The sequence below is a fragment of the Schistocerca gregaria genome, chromosome 3, assembly GCF_023897955.1.
Source record: "Schistocerca gregaria isolate iqSchGreg1 chromosome 3, iqSchGreg1.2, whole genome shotgun sequence".
Classification (NCBI taxonomy): Eukaryota; Metazoa; Arthropoda; class Insecta; order Orthoptera; family Acrididae; genus Schistocerca; species Schistocerca gregaria.
In genome coordinates, this window is record NC_064922.1 from 253,077,078 (window position 1) to 253,094,098 (window position 17,021).

The window sequence follows — 17,021 nt, forward strand, 5'->3', positions numbered from 1 at the left end:
ACATTCCACTTGACTTACAGTCATAGGCTATTCTAAACAGCATCTGATTATGCAAACTATGAAAGTAATGGTTTTTTTATACTGCAGTTATGTTTACTTGTCACAGTATGTACCTTTCATAATAGCGTACTGTACGTGTGCAACACTCATTGGTTGAGACCATGTCTCAAATTGCTTAGGGCACCTTGCTGTCCAACTGAATGATTTTATATCACCTACACTCGAAAATCAATGGCGCACTGAAGTATCTGAATCGACAACGGTAACTATTGAAAGGTCTATCAAAAGAACATAGGCAAGAACCTAATGCAATAACGTGTTATGCTGTTAAAATATCATAATTCACTGAAAAGTGAATTCGTCAAAAAATATGCTGGGAAGGACTAGTAAGATATCTATCCCACTATGTAGGGAATATTTCAATATTTCGTCATGGAATAAATATGATTTGATCCCTTAGAAATGGTTGGTGAAGCCTGTGACTGTAAAAACAATGTGTTTCATTATAAGAATAGCTTTCCCTGCTGTTAGTCACAATTTAGTTTTTATTCATATCCGGACGATGATTCTCCGGGAAACGATTGCCAGTTTCAAGTGAGTTTTTCTGTGTAATTAACATTTATTAATGATGTTTTCGATGTGTGACATGCTGCATTGTAATGTATAATTTATTGTAACGTATAAAAACACGCGCAATGTTTAATCGATGGTAGATATTTACACATAGTTAACTGTTCCACATGTGTGGGAACTCCTGCATGTTAAACTTCACACAAAATTTTCTGTTCTCAGCACACCGTTTACATGGTACACCTTGTCAACAGAGATACCGAGCGAGGAGTTGTAGTGGTTAGAACGCTAGACTCGTATTCGGGACGAAGATGCTTCAAATCCGCGTATGACAATCCAGATTTAAGATTTCCGTCACTTCACTAAATCACTCCAAGAAATTTTGTGATAGTTCCTTTGGAAAGACAAGGCCGATTTCTTTCCCCATCCTTGAAAAACTCCGAGCTTGTGCTCCGTCTCTAATTTTCTCACTTCCGAAGGGACGTTAAACCTTAATCTCCCTTCTTTCCGTCTTCCTGAAAAACGACGTAATCTTATAGGTCGTCCACAAAGTAAGATGTCCTGTTGTACCAAGAGTATTTAACACAATAATCTGCCTCATTGTTTACGTGTACTTATTTACAATGGTACTTCTTTCTAGGTGACACTATTTCTATTTCAGTGTACTGTAGAAGTATGTGAAGACATTCTGTGATTCATTTACGAGTTATGATAGAAAAATGAAATTCTAAATGAAAAAATGAAAAGTGAATTTCTTCAGATACTTCGAAAGTATATTTAAATAAAATTAGTTTGTCATAGAAGTAAGTACCATTGTAAGTACGTATACGCAAATACTGATGCAGATTGTTAACATACATACCCTCTGTGCCAATGAGTATCATGCTCTACGGACGGCCTATAAGGTTATTTCTGTTGAATATCTTTGTAACTGTTAGTTTACGTACGCTTGCTACTTTTATTGTGTACAGTGCGTAGAAAATAGTTTTGGTTCCTGTACTAGTGGACCATAAAAAAACTTAAGCAGCAGTTCATTCCAAATTTCGCCGACAGCTATGCATAAAGATCAGTAATCACTTAAAAACTGCACCTGTTTTACACGTTACAGTAAAGACAACAGAACAATGCAGCATCTTACACACAGAGAACACCACGAATAAATCGAATAGTATACAGGTAATCGCAGATGAAAATGTGGACCATTGCCCCTAACCCGTCTCAAAAGACAAATAAAAAGAAAATTGTGACTGGGAGCAGAAATTTGTTAACACATTATGTATAGTTTGGAGTAAGAAACAGAAAACACTTTTTTTTTAAGCATAACACTTCCTAGAATTTTTTTTACGAAAGTTAAGTGCAACGATGTGAAATTTGTTAACTGTTGAAACGAAACATTTAACGAAACTCTCCCCTACATGTGGTAATTCAGCCACATGCACTACCTCAGCAAAGCTTTCCGGAAAGCTGTTAGGAACCATTAATAAGGCGCGTACCCACACTTCGATTTTATGACGACTTAAAGTCCGCTGGGGTCACTTTAGATTATCTTTGTGAATTGCTGTAGAGAAATGGGAGCCCATTCGTTTTCAAGAGCCGAGATCACAGAAGGGAGACACTGAGATCTGGAGTGAAGTCGGCGGTCTAACATCGCAGAGGAGTTCCATTGGCTTCAGGAGGGCACTCTGGGCAAGCCAGTTGATTTGAGGAATGTTATCGTCCGCAAACCACTGACTCTAAGATATTGCCTTATGACAGGCAGCACTGTCATGCTGTTAGAAATAATCATTAACTCCGAACTCTTACTCTACTTAACAAAGTATACAAGGCTGTGAAATTTGTTTGCGTCATTCCGCATTCAGCGTTTACTTAAGGGCAATAAGGCGATCATACCCTAACCACCCCCCGCATGAACCATGGACCTTGCCGTTGGTGGGGAGGCTTGCGTCCCTCAGCGATACAGATGGCCGTACCGTAGGTGCAACAACAACGGAGGGGTATCTGTTGAGAGGCCAGACAAACGTGTGGTTCCTGAAGAGGGGCAGCAGCCTTTTCAGTAGTTGCAGGGGCAACAGTCTGGATGATTGACTGATCTGGCCTTGCAACATTAACCAAAACGGCCTTGCTGTGCTGGTACTGCGAACGGCTGAAAGCAAGGGGAAACTACAGCCGTAATTGTTCCCGAGGACATGCAGCTTTACTGTATGATTAAATGATGATGGCATCCTCTTGGGTAAAATATTCCGGAGGTAAAATAGTCCCCCATTCGGATCTCCGGGCAGGGACTACTCAGGAGGATGTCGTTATCAGGAGAAAGAAAACTGGCGTTCTACGGATCGGAGCGTGGAATGTCAGATCCCTTAATCGGGCAGGTAGGTTAGAAAATTTAAAAAGGGAAATGGATAGGTTAAAGTTAGATATAGTGGGAATTAGTGAAGTTCGGTGGCAGGAGGAACAAGACTTCTGGTCAGGTGAATACAGGGTTATAAACACAAAATCAAATAGGGGTAATGCAGGAGTAGGTTTAATAACGAATAGGAAAATAGGAATGCGGGTAAGCTACTACAAACAGCATAGTGAACGCATTATTGTGGCCAAGATAGATACGAAGCCCACACCTACTACAGTAGTACAAGTTTATATGCCAACTAGCTCTGCAGATGACGAAGAAATTGAAGAAATGTACGATGAAATAAAAGAAATTATTCAGATAGTGAAGGGAGACGAAAATTTAATAGTAATGGGTGACTGGAATTCGAGGGTAGGAAAAGGGAGAGAAGGAAACATAGTAGGTGAATATGGATTGGGGCTAAGAAATGAAAGAGGAAGCCGCCTAGTAGAATTTTGCACAGAGCACAACTTAATCATAGCTAACACTTGGTTTAAGAATCATGAAAGAAGGTTGTATACATGGAAGAACCCTGGAGATACTAAAAGGTATCAGATAGATTATATAATGGTAAGACAGAGATTTAGGAACCAGGTTTTAAGTTGTAAGACATTTCCAGGGGCAGATGTGGACTCTGACCACAATCTATTGGTTATGACCTGTAGATTAAAACTGAAGAAACTGCAAAAATGTGGGAAATTAAGGAGATGGGACCTGGATAAACTGAAATAACCAGAGGTTGTTCAGAGTTTCAGAGAGAGCATAAGGGAACAATTGACAGGAATAGGGGAAAGAAATACAGTAGAAGAAGAATGGGTAGCTCTGAGGGATGTAGTAGGGAAGGCAGCAGAGGATAAAGTAGGTACAAAGACGAGGGCTGCTAGAAATCCTTGGGTAACAGAAGAAATATTGAATTTAATTGATGAAAGGAGAAAACATAAAAATGCAGCAAATGAAGCAGGCAAAAAGGAATACAAACGTCTCAAAAATGAGATCGACAGGAAGTGCAAAATGGCTAAACAGGGATGGCTAGAGGACAAATGTAAGGATGTAGAAGCTTATCTCACTAGGGGTAAGATAGATACTGCCTACAGGAAAATTAAAGAGACCTTTGGAGAGAAGAGAACCACGTGTATGAATATCAAGAGCTCAGATGGCAGCCCAGTTCTAAGCAAAGAAGGGAAGGCAGAAAGGTGGAAGGAGTATATAGAAGGTTTATACAAGGGTGATGTACTTGAGGACAATATTATGGAAATAGAAGAGGATGTAGATGAAGACGAAATGGGAGATACGATACTGCGTGAAGAGTTTGACAGAGCACTGAAAGACCTGAGTCGAAACAAGGCCCCCGGAGTAGACAACATTCCATTAGAACTACTGACGGCCTTGGGAGAGCCAGTCATGACAAAACTCTACCAGCTGGTGAGCAAGATGTATGAGACAGGCGAAATACCCTCAGACTTCAAGAAGAATATAATAATTCCAATCCCAAAGAAAGCAGGTGCTGACAGATGTGAAAATTACCGAACTATCAGTTTAATAAGCCACGGCTGCAAAATACTAACGCGAATTCTTTACAGACGAATGGAAAAACTGGTAGATGCAGACCTCGGGGAGGATCAGTTTGGATTCCGTCGAAATGTTGGAACACGTGAGGCAATACTGACCTTACGACTTATCTTAGAAGAAAGATTAAGAAAAGGCAAACCTACGTTTCTAGCATTTGTAGACTTAGAGAAAGCTTTTGACAATGTTTACTGGAATACTCTTTTTCAAATTCTAAAGGTGTCAGGGGTAAAATACAGGGAGCGAAAGGCTATTTATAATTTGTACAGAAACCAGATGGCAGTAATAATAGTTGAGGGGCATGAAAGGGAAGCAGTGGTTGGGAAAGGCGTGAGACAGGGTTGTAGCCTCTCCCCGATGTTATTCAATCTGTATATTGAGCAAGCAGTAAAGGAAACAAAAGAAAAATTTGGAGTAGGTATTAAAATTCATGGAGACGAAGTAAAAACTTTGAGGTTCGCCGATGACATTGTAATTCTGTCAGAGACGGCAAAGGACTTGGAAGAGCAGTTGAACGGAATGGACAGTGTCTTGAAAGGAGGATATAAGATGAACATTAACGAAAGCAAAACGAGGATAATGGAATGTAGTCAAATTAAATCGGGTGATGCTGAGGGAATTAGATTAGGAAATGAGACACTTAAAGTAGTAAAGGAGTTTTGCTATTTAGGAAGTAAAATAACTGATGATGGTCGAAGTAGAGAGGATATAAAATGTAGACTGGCAATGGCAAGGAAAGCGTTTCTGAAGAAGAGAAATTTGTTAACATCGAATATAGATTTATGTATCAGGAAGTCGTTTCTGAAAGTATTTGTTTGGAGTGTAGCCATGTATGGAAGTGAAACATGGACGATAACTAGTTTGGACAAGAAGAGAATAGAAGCTTTCGAAATGTGGTGCTACAGAAGAATACTGAAGATAAGGTGGATAGATCACGTAACTAATGAGGAGGTATTGAATAGGATAGGGGAGAAGAGAAGTTTGTGGCACAACTTGACTAGAAGAAGGGATCGGTTGGTAGGACATGTTTTGAGGCATCAAGGGATCACAAATTTAGCATTGGAGGGCAGCGTGGAGGGTAAAAATCGTAGAGGGAGACCGAGAGATGAGTACACTAAGCAGATTCAGAAGGATGTAGGTTGCAGTAGGTACTGGGAGATGAAGCAGCTTGCACAGGATAGAGTAGCATGGAGAGCTGCATCAAGCCAGTCTCAGGACTGAAGACAACAACAACAACAACCCTAACCACAAGAACACCCCCATATTTTAACACCACCTTCTCTGTAGTTCAACGTTGACACTACACATGATGGCATATAACTTTCATCGGGTTGCCACAGATTGTAACGTGATTCATTACTGAAAATCATTACTTCCCATTGTCCATTGATGTCCCTTTTTGACACCACCTGAACCCTCCCTTAGCACTGACTATTGACATTTGTCTCATGAGGAGATGCCCGACCACTGTACGTTGGGCGGTATCTTTATTATAATCCGCATATAAAAATAATTAAGCCTTTGCGTACAGGATTTATAATTTTTAGGGATTTCCTATAGTGTGTGATATAGTTCCCGTTTCCGCACGACATGGAGTACCTAAAAAAAAAATCGGAGTCTCATCCGACTTGAACCGTTTGTCGCGGCTTCAGATTCGTTCTGAATTAAGATTATGATACACCCATAATTTCTCGGTATTTAGGGCTCCGTAAAAAAGAAATTTGTTTTATATCTCGTCGACATAATGAATTATTTCGTCAAATCAGGTAGAGCCTGGCAGTAAATGGTTTTACGAGTATGTCTCGGAAAGTTGTGGAAAGAGACATGATTTACAAGCAGTGTTCCAGAGATTCAACCATCGAAAACTTGAAACTGTATACGGTATTCACTTTGAGTTAAACATACGTTATAAATATGTTTAGATAACTAGGGCAACTATAAACGAAATATTCAAAAATGTCACATACTTATAAAACAGTTTTTTTTCGTATAGGTCAACGCGAAAATTGTGTGTGTGTGTATGTGTGTGCGTGCGTAATATCGATACAATTCAACTTTTATTAAGTTACGGTCCTTCGCTAGGTGGTCTCCAGTTTTTACTCCCGACACGGCCCGTATGACACTACCACAGTCTATTCTATTTCTTACTTATTTTCCTTTCATTTTATTTCAAGATAAAACTGGATCAGAGCACGTAAGTTCCCTGTTTCTTTGTACATACGTTCTATAGCTGTCTTCTGAAGAATTACTATTTTTCATTTTGTGATGTTGTATACTTGCACAGTTTGTAAGACGATTTCACTTTTGAGAGAAATATTTCTTTGTGCACACAAATTCAGATTGGTGTGGAAAGCTTAAGGGTATGTAATTCGTCCAATATTTTACGAGAGATACGTGCTCTGTAATATATCGGTAAGTCGCTATGTAAATCGATACTAATGCTGTCAGGCAGAAGAAGTAATTCATTGTTGTCGCAAGTAAGCGTGGAACGGGTGTAAATCCCATTCGCGTAAGAAAACATGCTAAATTTAGATGAAAAGTACGGAATTAAAAATGGAAAACTAAATGTTTGTCCTATTAAATGTATTTGCTATTACTGGCTAAATGGCACTGATCACTATGGGACTTAACATCTGAGGTCATCAGTCCCCTAGAATTTAGAACTACTTAAACCTAACCCACCTAAGGACACCACACACACTCATGCCCGAGGCAGGATTCGAACCTGCGACCGTAGCAGCAGCGCGGTTCCGGACTGAAGCGCCTAGAACCGCTTAGCCACCGCAGCCGGCTATTTGCTATTACTACTCGCAGCTGAAGAAACGCGTAGAATATCACTAGCGAGGACTGTGAATTGATAGACGTTTATCAAATGAATCATTTCCTGCGATGCAATAAACAGTAAATAGGACTCGTAAACATGTTTTGTGTGTTGGTTGTTATTAAAAGTGTTAGTTCGATTAATGTTTGTTCCACATTCAGACTGAGATGAAAAGACATCTAAGGAGACGATTTTTCGTTGTGTAAAGAGCTATGGATCAGACAGATGTGTGTTTTTAATGCTGTTTACTAACCGCCGCTCGAAGCTGAATTATGGCTCTGAGCACTATGGGACTCAACATCTTAGGTCATAAGTCCCCTAGAACTTAGAACAACTTAAACCTAACTAACCTAAGGACAGCACACACACCCATACCCGAGGCAGGATTCGAACGTGCGACCGTAGCAGCCCCGCGGTTCCGGACTGCATCGCCAGAACCGCACGGCCACCGCGGCCGGCCGAAGCTGAATTAATTTGCGCAGTCCGTACGAAAAGTCCTCAGACGATAGGCGTCACACGGTGTGGATGTGGAGCATGTGGTCAGCACACCGCTCTTCTGGCCGTTGTCAGTTTTCGTAACTGGAGCCGCCGCTTGTGTCATGCAGCTCCTCAGGCTGAGTGCAGCCCACCTGCCAAGAGCGCTTGGCAGTCACATATGGTCACTCATCCAAGTGCCAGCCAAGCCCACCAACGCTTGGCGTCGGTAATACAGGGTGTTACAAAAAGGTACGGCCAAACTTTCAGGAAACATTCCTCACACACACAAAAAAAAGAAAATATGCTATGTGGACATGGGTCCGGAAACGCTTACTTTCCATGTTAGAGCTCATTTTATTACTTCTCTTCAAATCACATTAATCATGGAATGGAAACACACAGTAACAGAACGTACCAGCGTGACTTCACTTTGTTACAGGAATTGTTCGCCGACCGTGGTGGCCGTGCGGTTCTACGCGCTTCAGTCCGAAACCGCGTGCCTGCTACGGTCGCAGGTTAGAATCCTGCATCGGGCATGGATGTGTGTGATGTGCTTAGGTTAGTTAGGCTTAAGTAGTTCTAGGGGACTGATGACATAAGATGTTAAGTCCCATAGTACTCAGAGCCATTGGAATCATTTTTGAACAGGAAATGTTCAAAATGTCCTCCGTTAGCGAGGATACATGCATCCACCCTCCGTCGCATGGAATCCCTGATGCGCTGATGCAGCCCTGCAGAATGGCGTATCGTATCACAGCCGTCCACAATACGAGCACGAAGGGTATCTACATTTGGTACCGGGGTTGCGTAGACAAGAGCTTTCAAATGCCCCCATAAATGAAAGTCAAGAGGGTTGAGGTGAGGAGAACGTGGAGGCCATGGAATTGGTCCGCCTCTCCCAATCCATCGGTCACAGAATCTGTTGTTGAGAAGCGTACGAACACTTCGACTGAAATGTTCAGGAGCTCCATCGAGCATGAACCACATGTTGTGTCGTACTTTAAAGGCACATGTTCTAGCAGCACAGGTAGAGTATCCCGTATGAAATCATGATAACGTGCTCCATTGAGCGTAGGTGGAAGAACATGGGGCCCAATCAAGACATCACCAACAATGCCTGCCCAAACGTTCACAGAAAATCTGTGTTGATGACGTGATTGCACATGTTGACTGTGAAAATTTACAATTTCATCACGTTGAAATGAAGCCTCTCATCCATAAAGAGAACATTTGCACTGAAATGAGGATTTACACATTGTTGGCTGAGCCATTCGCAGAAGTGTACCCGTGGGAGCCAATCGGCTGCTGATAGTGTCTGCACACGCTGTACATGGTACGGAAACAACTGGTTCTCCCGTAGCACTCTCCATACAGTGATGTGGTCAACGTTACCTTGTACAGCAGCAACTTCTCTGACGCTGACATTAGGGTTATCGTCAACTGCACGAAGAATTGCCTCGTCCGTTGGAGGTGTCCTCGTCGTTCTATGTCTTCCCCAGTCACGAGTCATAGGCTGGAATGTTCCGTGCTCCCTAAGACGCCGATCAATTGCTTCGAACGTCTTCCTGTCGAGACAATTTCGTTTTGTGAATCTGTATCGATACAAATGTACCACGCCACGGCTATTGCCCCCTGCTAATCCATACATCAGATGGGCTTCTGCCAACTCCGCATTTGTAAACATTGCACTGACTTCCAAACCACGTTCGTGATGAACACTAACCTGTTGATGCTACGTACTGATGTGCTTGATGCTAGTACTGTAGAGCAATGAGTCGCATGTCAACACAAGCACCGAAGTGAACATTACTTTCCTGGCGGTGAATCGAGAAAGTACAGGACATACTGATGAAACTAAAATGAGCTCTAACATGGAAATTAAGCGTTTCCGGACACATGTCCACATAACATCTTTTCTTTATTTGTGTGTGAGGAATGTTTCCTGAAAGTTTGGCCGTACCTTTTTGTAACACCCTGTATAAGGAGAACCTGTGTTACCTCTGCGGCAAGATCGTTGACAAAACTGATTTCTAGCATACCTAACGCAGACTGTGACGTCAGTGAGTGAACTGTTTTCCTTTTTAAAGTTATACACAGACCACGAACGAAGTACCTCATGAAGCAAACTCTTTAATGGTGTAAATCAAATCGGAGCAGTGATCATATGTTAATGTACTCCTGCATATTGTAAATATTGCACTTAAATATGCTCCTTCTCTTCGAACGCAAACCTAAAATCGCCATTTCTCTTCCAATATATTCTGGTGTGCAAATAAAACCTACGAAAACGCGTTTTCTAGTGCTCTCTCTAACATAACTAGAAACCAATGTCGAGTGCTGGAAGGATGATCAATCCTGCTATGATCAACTCTGATAAGGGATGCAGCTGTCTGTTTAAAACTGCAGATGGTCTGAAATGACGTCATCCCTTCCGGTACTATGTGTGCTATGTTGCTCACAGCATTAGATTTAAATCTGGAATAGGTTCCAAACTTAAACCTAGCACGGAAATTGGGCTGAACCAGTCTCACCGATTTGGTTCAAACAATGCAGTACAAGCTGGTGCATGCCCCTTACATGTTACTAGAGTATTTGGGCTATAGGAAAAGTTTAAACTCACTTTTAAGATGTATGCGTAGAGTATTTAAGGTTTTTGAGCCATGGTTAAATTTTCGGTGCAGTGTCATAGTGGCCAAGTGCACCGACTGGCACTTCTTCAGCTTGGGTTAGATTCCCAGTGTTCCATATTTTTCTCAGTTTTTAGTGAACTATTAATCATAAAATTTAAATATACTTAAACAGTTCAATTTTTATACATAAAACTAAAATATTCAATTTAGTTATGGTTACTACTCTTGTAAGTCAAAAGGCTAGTACACAAAGAAATTTTCTATGAAATTGTATGAAAGGTGTTAGGCCTGCAGATAGGATATTCGCAATGCACTTTTCTCTTTTACATGTTTCTTATCAACGTGTATACGTGGGATACAGCGGGAGGGAAAGATCTAGAATGTAATGTACATTTATAAGAAAAAAAACCAACTTAGCGCGAATTAGAAACATATATACAAAGCACTTCATCTTAGTGCATTAAATAAAGCTAATAATGCAATAACATTAATTCGCACCTTTCATGATGTAGTGAAACACAATGTGTTATTTCTGTAATACTGCAGCATACTGGCAAAACTATGCACGAATCGCCACTGTTGTAAATTTAACTATGACATTTTTGGTGAAAAGCTTTGTATTTGCGTTGAAGACGTTAGTTCGTTGCCGTGAAAATCGACGATTCTAACCGTACCACAAAGCTAAAAATATTTTTAGCTCTCCCGACAACTTCTCTTCCAATAGTTCATATTACTAAGTACAGACATCGTCAATGCATTATGGTATGCTGTTCTGTGATACGGGGGCAACACTACACTCACCAGGGTAGTTCAGTAATATAAACTGAAAATTCTGGCACTGAAATACGTTTCCTCTACAAACAGTTACATCTTGTTTCAACGGTCTCTCTCTCTTCTCCTTATTCTTTTGGGTAAAAGTTAAAATAATAAAGGTAGGACTTTTTGCTACAATTGAATTATTTCTCATTGTTATATCCTTACGCACGTATTATTTTTTCCATCCTCATTTAAATCACTTTCATTAACTTCAGACAAGTTTTTAGTATTTGAAACTAATTCTGTAGTTCGAATCTTTTTCACAATAATGGATAAATGTGAGAAATGATTCGATTTAACGATGTACTTTCCTTCTTACGTCAATTACTTTCTGGAAATTTCTTGTAGTGTTCACATAATATTCAGCTTCTTCTTATCTTTGTCTTGCTCTCTGTTTAGGTGGGTACTTCTTACGGCATGTGTGTTTTACTCTTCTGTTTGTGCGTATATTCAAATTATCAATCATCTGTGTTATTTACTCAAAATACTAGTAGAATACGTGCCGCGTATTTAATCCGCCATTGGGCACGTTAGTTTCAACGAATCAGAAGCTGCTCGTGTTTATTTCTGTTCACTTCGTGATTATGAGAGTTTATATGTCTTTTGTCCTAGTTTTCCTAAGCTCAAACTTTATTTCACAAAATGTTTACGTTTTCATCGTCATTTTACGACAGAAGTTTTATTAAGTAGATCCTGTATATTACGAGCGAAAGATATGAAATTTCCAGTTTTTTACGTGCCATTATCATTCGAGCAGATATTTATTATAACAGTGTGGGTTTTATTATTACACAGGAGGAATAAGATTCTTAAATAGTCCAACTGCTATCTTTGAATTACTGTTATGCGCCACAAACTTCACACTGTAGACTTATATCCCTCGTTCACGGTGCAATCTATAATCATCACATACAAAACAGTCGTGCACTCTGGAAGTTTGTTACGTAGCATCGTCTGTGAGACGTAATATTTTAGAGTGGCATACCTCTGGAAATATACTGAAAAAAGAAATTGTACTTCCAGTTTCTAAGATATGCCCCCACAAAGTGATATTTATAACAGAATTATAATGTCGACATGTCATCGCAACCCTTTCAGTAACTAAATCATAGCGGGATGGACAACCTTCAGGGACGTAGAACCAAACAGAGATGCAACAGCTCTTAGAAACCGAACAGATAATTTGGTGTTCTTCAATTCCTATAAACGTTCCGCGCTTCATCAAGCTGAATTGAACTGTCTCCGCAGTTACAATAAACTGCTGATGTATGACATGATTTGTGACTTGTGGAACAAATAACCAATCACATGTTAATCGCAACACAGCCCTCTTGCTTCTAAGTATATACCAACATTTAATGAACGCTGCAAATATTCTGTTGGATGTACGTGAGTAACTGTAACCTTTAAAATTCATAGCTTGTACTTGTTTACGTTTAATTAATACCTAGCCTTTAGTTGACTTTCAGACATGCAAACTGATTATGTGCTTTGAATTTTATAATGTTACAAAGATGTGTTGATTATTTAATCACCGCGTCGTCATTAACCAGTGTTCACAGAAGTAAACTGATTAATCTCATCCATCAGATAAAAACATTCCACGCTAATGTTTCTGGTCACCGTGTTACTGACACTACTATTCACTGACAATTCGACAAACAAGAAAAACTGACAGGTATTTTCTTATACAATAAAATCAGAGATTTGAAATAGCTATCCCGTGAATAGTGCCATTAAATAAATTCAAACGGTTTATAGATGTAGTCAAATACAACCGTCCTTTATTGTCAGGTAGATCAGAAGCATGAAGGTATGACACACAAAATTAGGTCTTCTAACAAGAAAGAAACTGAATTATTGTCGGCTATTTCAAGAATGTGTACTGAAATAAACAAAAATAGAAGTTAATGACTGATAGAGAACAGGAATATGTCGTTTACTTATATTTTAGCATATTTTTATACATGGTTGAAAGTTAGACTGTTGAATAGCGTGCTCTTAACCTCTCCTTCTCTCTGCGAAATTGAAATCCAATACACAGCAGTGAGAAATATTGTTTTTGACTATCATTAAAATTTGCTAACAATAGTTCATGTTGCGTGTTGTATCAATTTGGTGAAGGTATCCCGAAGTTTCCCACAACGCGGCACATATTGGCGCATAAAATCATAGACACAATTTTAGGCAAAATAGAAAGCTTCATTGCTACAACTTGTTTTCTGAGAATACGAAAAAAAGTTTAGGAAGCACATTAACGTTCAGTAGAGAGAAATGTTTAAGAGATTTTACGCCTCACAAATATTGCCAGATATTTTATGTTTACATAGCTTTTTCGTTTCGGGACTCACATACGCAAATGTATTGAAAGACAACTCCATGTTCCACCCTGGCTGTTACTGAATCGCTGATTTTTTACACTATTTTGGCTGTTTGCCATTTTGAATCGGATTCTCCTATACTCGAAAGTTTACACAACTCATTCGTGGGTTTATTCAAATAGATGTCTGTCTTGTTAATACGTAACCGCTGCCATACTGAACGCGAAGTGTTTACTGTAAACAGGAGGGCGTCGGATCAGTTCGTGTAGGATAACGTTCTGGGCGATACATAGTGAGTCTTTTATGTTTATATGTGTATGCAACAACGATAGCAAAATTATTTTAAAGCGTTTACGAATATAGAACGTTGTTCTCGCTCGTGTTCTCTACGACAGTGGGTAAGTATTAAAATGACAGTTGTAAATATAGGATGTTAAAAATGTATTCCATACTTTAAGAGGCGGTCGTACGGAAAAGAACAACAAAAAGTCTGCAGGAAACACGAGCTCTAAAATGCATATCTTGAGGGCTATGAGTACTTGCTCATAACCGTTGCTATGGAGCACATCTGTTGTAACGCAAGATCTTTGCAGCTCCGAACGACCTACAAAATACAGTAAAGAAATGAGAACACATTATTCTGCTCCAGTGAAACAACAGACCTTCTAATGGAATCTGCTTGCTCTTACATACGATCTGCATTTGTGAGCCATTATTGAACGAGTACTCAGTTTGGTGGGAACGAACTGACCAACGTAATATACCTTCCTGACCAATCCGCTGCCCATCCAACGTTTGGTGATATGTTCTTGGACATTTCGAAGAAAATAGAAGTTGTGCTTTATCGTCCAAGAACCATATCTCCAGCCGTTTTGGGATAATGTCTTCTCTAGCAAGTCGCTTGGTGTACTGAAGATACCTTGACCCAGTCAACCTGTTTCACTGTATGTAAGGTCATGTTAGAAAATCACAATTAATTCCTGACCATACATTAACTGAAAATGGGCGCTGATGAGTTGGTTCTTTAACCGAACGTGGATTTGCATCAGACCACATGTGTTGACGATCCCATCACGCATGAAAGCAAGCTGTTTTGGGAACAGAATCTTCCTTGCGGGAAGTGTATCTTCACCACACTTCCACTATAGCCAGTGGTAAAACTGCATTCTGGCAGGCTTAGCTTGTTGCTCAGGACTTGGATACGATGTTCATGATGTGGGTATAGTAACTGTTTGTGCAGGATCTTCCAGAGAATTGTGTGACTAAGGCCGGTAGATGCTCAAGCTCTATGTACACTAGTTCCAGGATCGTCTTCATTCGCTACAGTACTCGCTTCTATTCGACTTTATTTGAAATGGTATGTGGTCTACCTGGATCAGCCGTTGCTGAAGCTACGGAGCCAGAGTCTGCTGGTTGCTGATAAAGACGGCTTAAAAATTCTGCCGATGCTACCCCCAGTTCTGGATATTTTTCAGCATCAAGGACACAGGCACGAGTGTTGTTTCTGTCAGGGCAACCATAACAGAAGATCAACTCATCTATTTCAAGTGTGAAATAAAAAGGCTTCCATTAAGATAGTAAATGGAAAGATGAAACTGCAATACAAATGCATTTCACAGACTTATCAAAACACAGACTGGTTCCAAGATACCTACTGCGTGCGCTGCATTTACTGTGAACTTCGTATACGGCTTACAATTACAGCACTAACTGATGTTTACTGCATGCTGTAGCCACCAAGAAGAAAAGATGAATGTGTCCTCATTCGTTTACTGCATTCTGTAGGTCTTTCGTAATAGCAAAGAGCTTGCAGTAGAAGTGATATGCTTCGGAATAACGACGATGAACATGTTCAAATGGCTCTGAGGTCATCAGACCCCTAGAACTTAGAACTACTTAAACCTAAATAATCTAAGGACATGACACACATCCATGCAAGAAGCAGGATTAGAACCTGTAGCAGTCGCTCGGTTCCAGACTGTAGTACCTACAACCGCTCGGCCACCATGTCTGGGAAGATGAACGTGTGCTCACAGCTCTTGGGACATGCGTTTTAGAGCCCATGTGGACTGGACACTTTTGTCTCGTTTTTGTCGATCATATCGCATCTCAATATATGAAATACTTTCTTGAACAACCTGTATGTATACCTCTACAAAGAGTGACGGTGTATCTTAAATAATCTTACAGCCAAACTCATCCGATCGTGATTTTATAACAGCCGGGATGGACAATGCAATTGTCTTTCAATTAATTTCTTTCTATTAATTTAATTAATTTCGATGCATCAACAACTGTTCAGAAAGAATAACATTCTATTGTAGATCAACTGTAAGGCTTCTTTATCTAAGAATAATATTCCCAATGAGACATACCACGATCGATGTTCTGTCACTGATTACTGCCGTCTACGTACCTGTAACAGAAATGCAACAGTTATGGTAATTCTAGTACTAAAAATTCGGTCGTAGAGAGACAAGTATTAAATTAATTAGTCTTAGTTCTTGCATTAATATTTGCTTTTCCTTTTTTAAAATAAGAAAAATCTTCGAAGAACAGAATTTCTCCTGCAACGTCTTAGCAGAAGTTCCGTCACCTCCTTTGGAAGAAAAAATATTTCTGGAATGGCCCGAGTAAAAGCGGTGGCATTCTGTGAGTGTGCTCAGTGGGCAAGGATTGGAAGCGTAGCATGCGACGCGCCAGTTCGTAGAACTTACTCATCCAGTATTTGAGGATAGGAGCACTTAGCGACTTGCGACAGACTTTACGCATAATTTCAAGCCCTTCCGAAATATTTGCTTATAAAGAACCCGTACAAATTAACGAAGAGAAAAAAGTTTATCGCTTACAACTTTTCCGCTGATCATGAATGAGGAATGACGTTGTAACTTACTGTTAACTGTATTCGCGACACATTTTGCAGCATTGTGCACATATATCATTGAATTTAACTCCAAAATTATATCATTGTGCAATACATTGTTCACGAAATAGGACCTTATCAATAACGCTACACGTAAAAAACTGTCGCATCATGAATGACGTTTAAATTTATTACTACTGCGCTTTTGAAACTATTCGTAATAAAATTCGCAGACAGTATCCACATTTGTCACTGAGTTTATCTACAATAACATAGTTCAGGAGATGTCACGAACAGTGAGATACGTTAAACACTGCTGCATAGTGCACGACGTTTAAATTTATCACTTCGTTGCTACAAATTATATTTCCAAAACATTTCGCACACAGCATCCACACATGGTTCTGAATGTATCTACAGCACTATATCATTGTACGACACACACACAGTTCAGGACAAATGATGTCCTAAACATTAAGCATAAGGCCAGACGCTGCATGGTACTGGCGTTTACGCACAGCTATAAATAAGTATCTGGGCAACACTAGGTTTTTCTGCTAGTACGAAAATT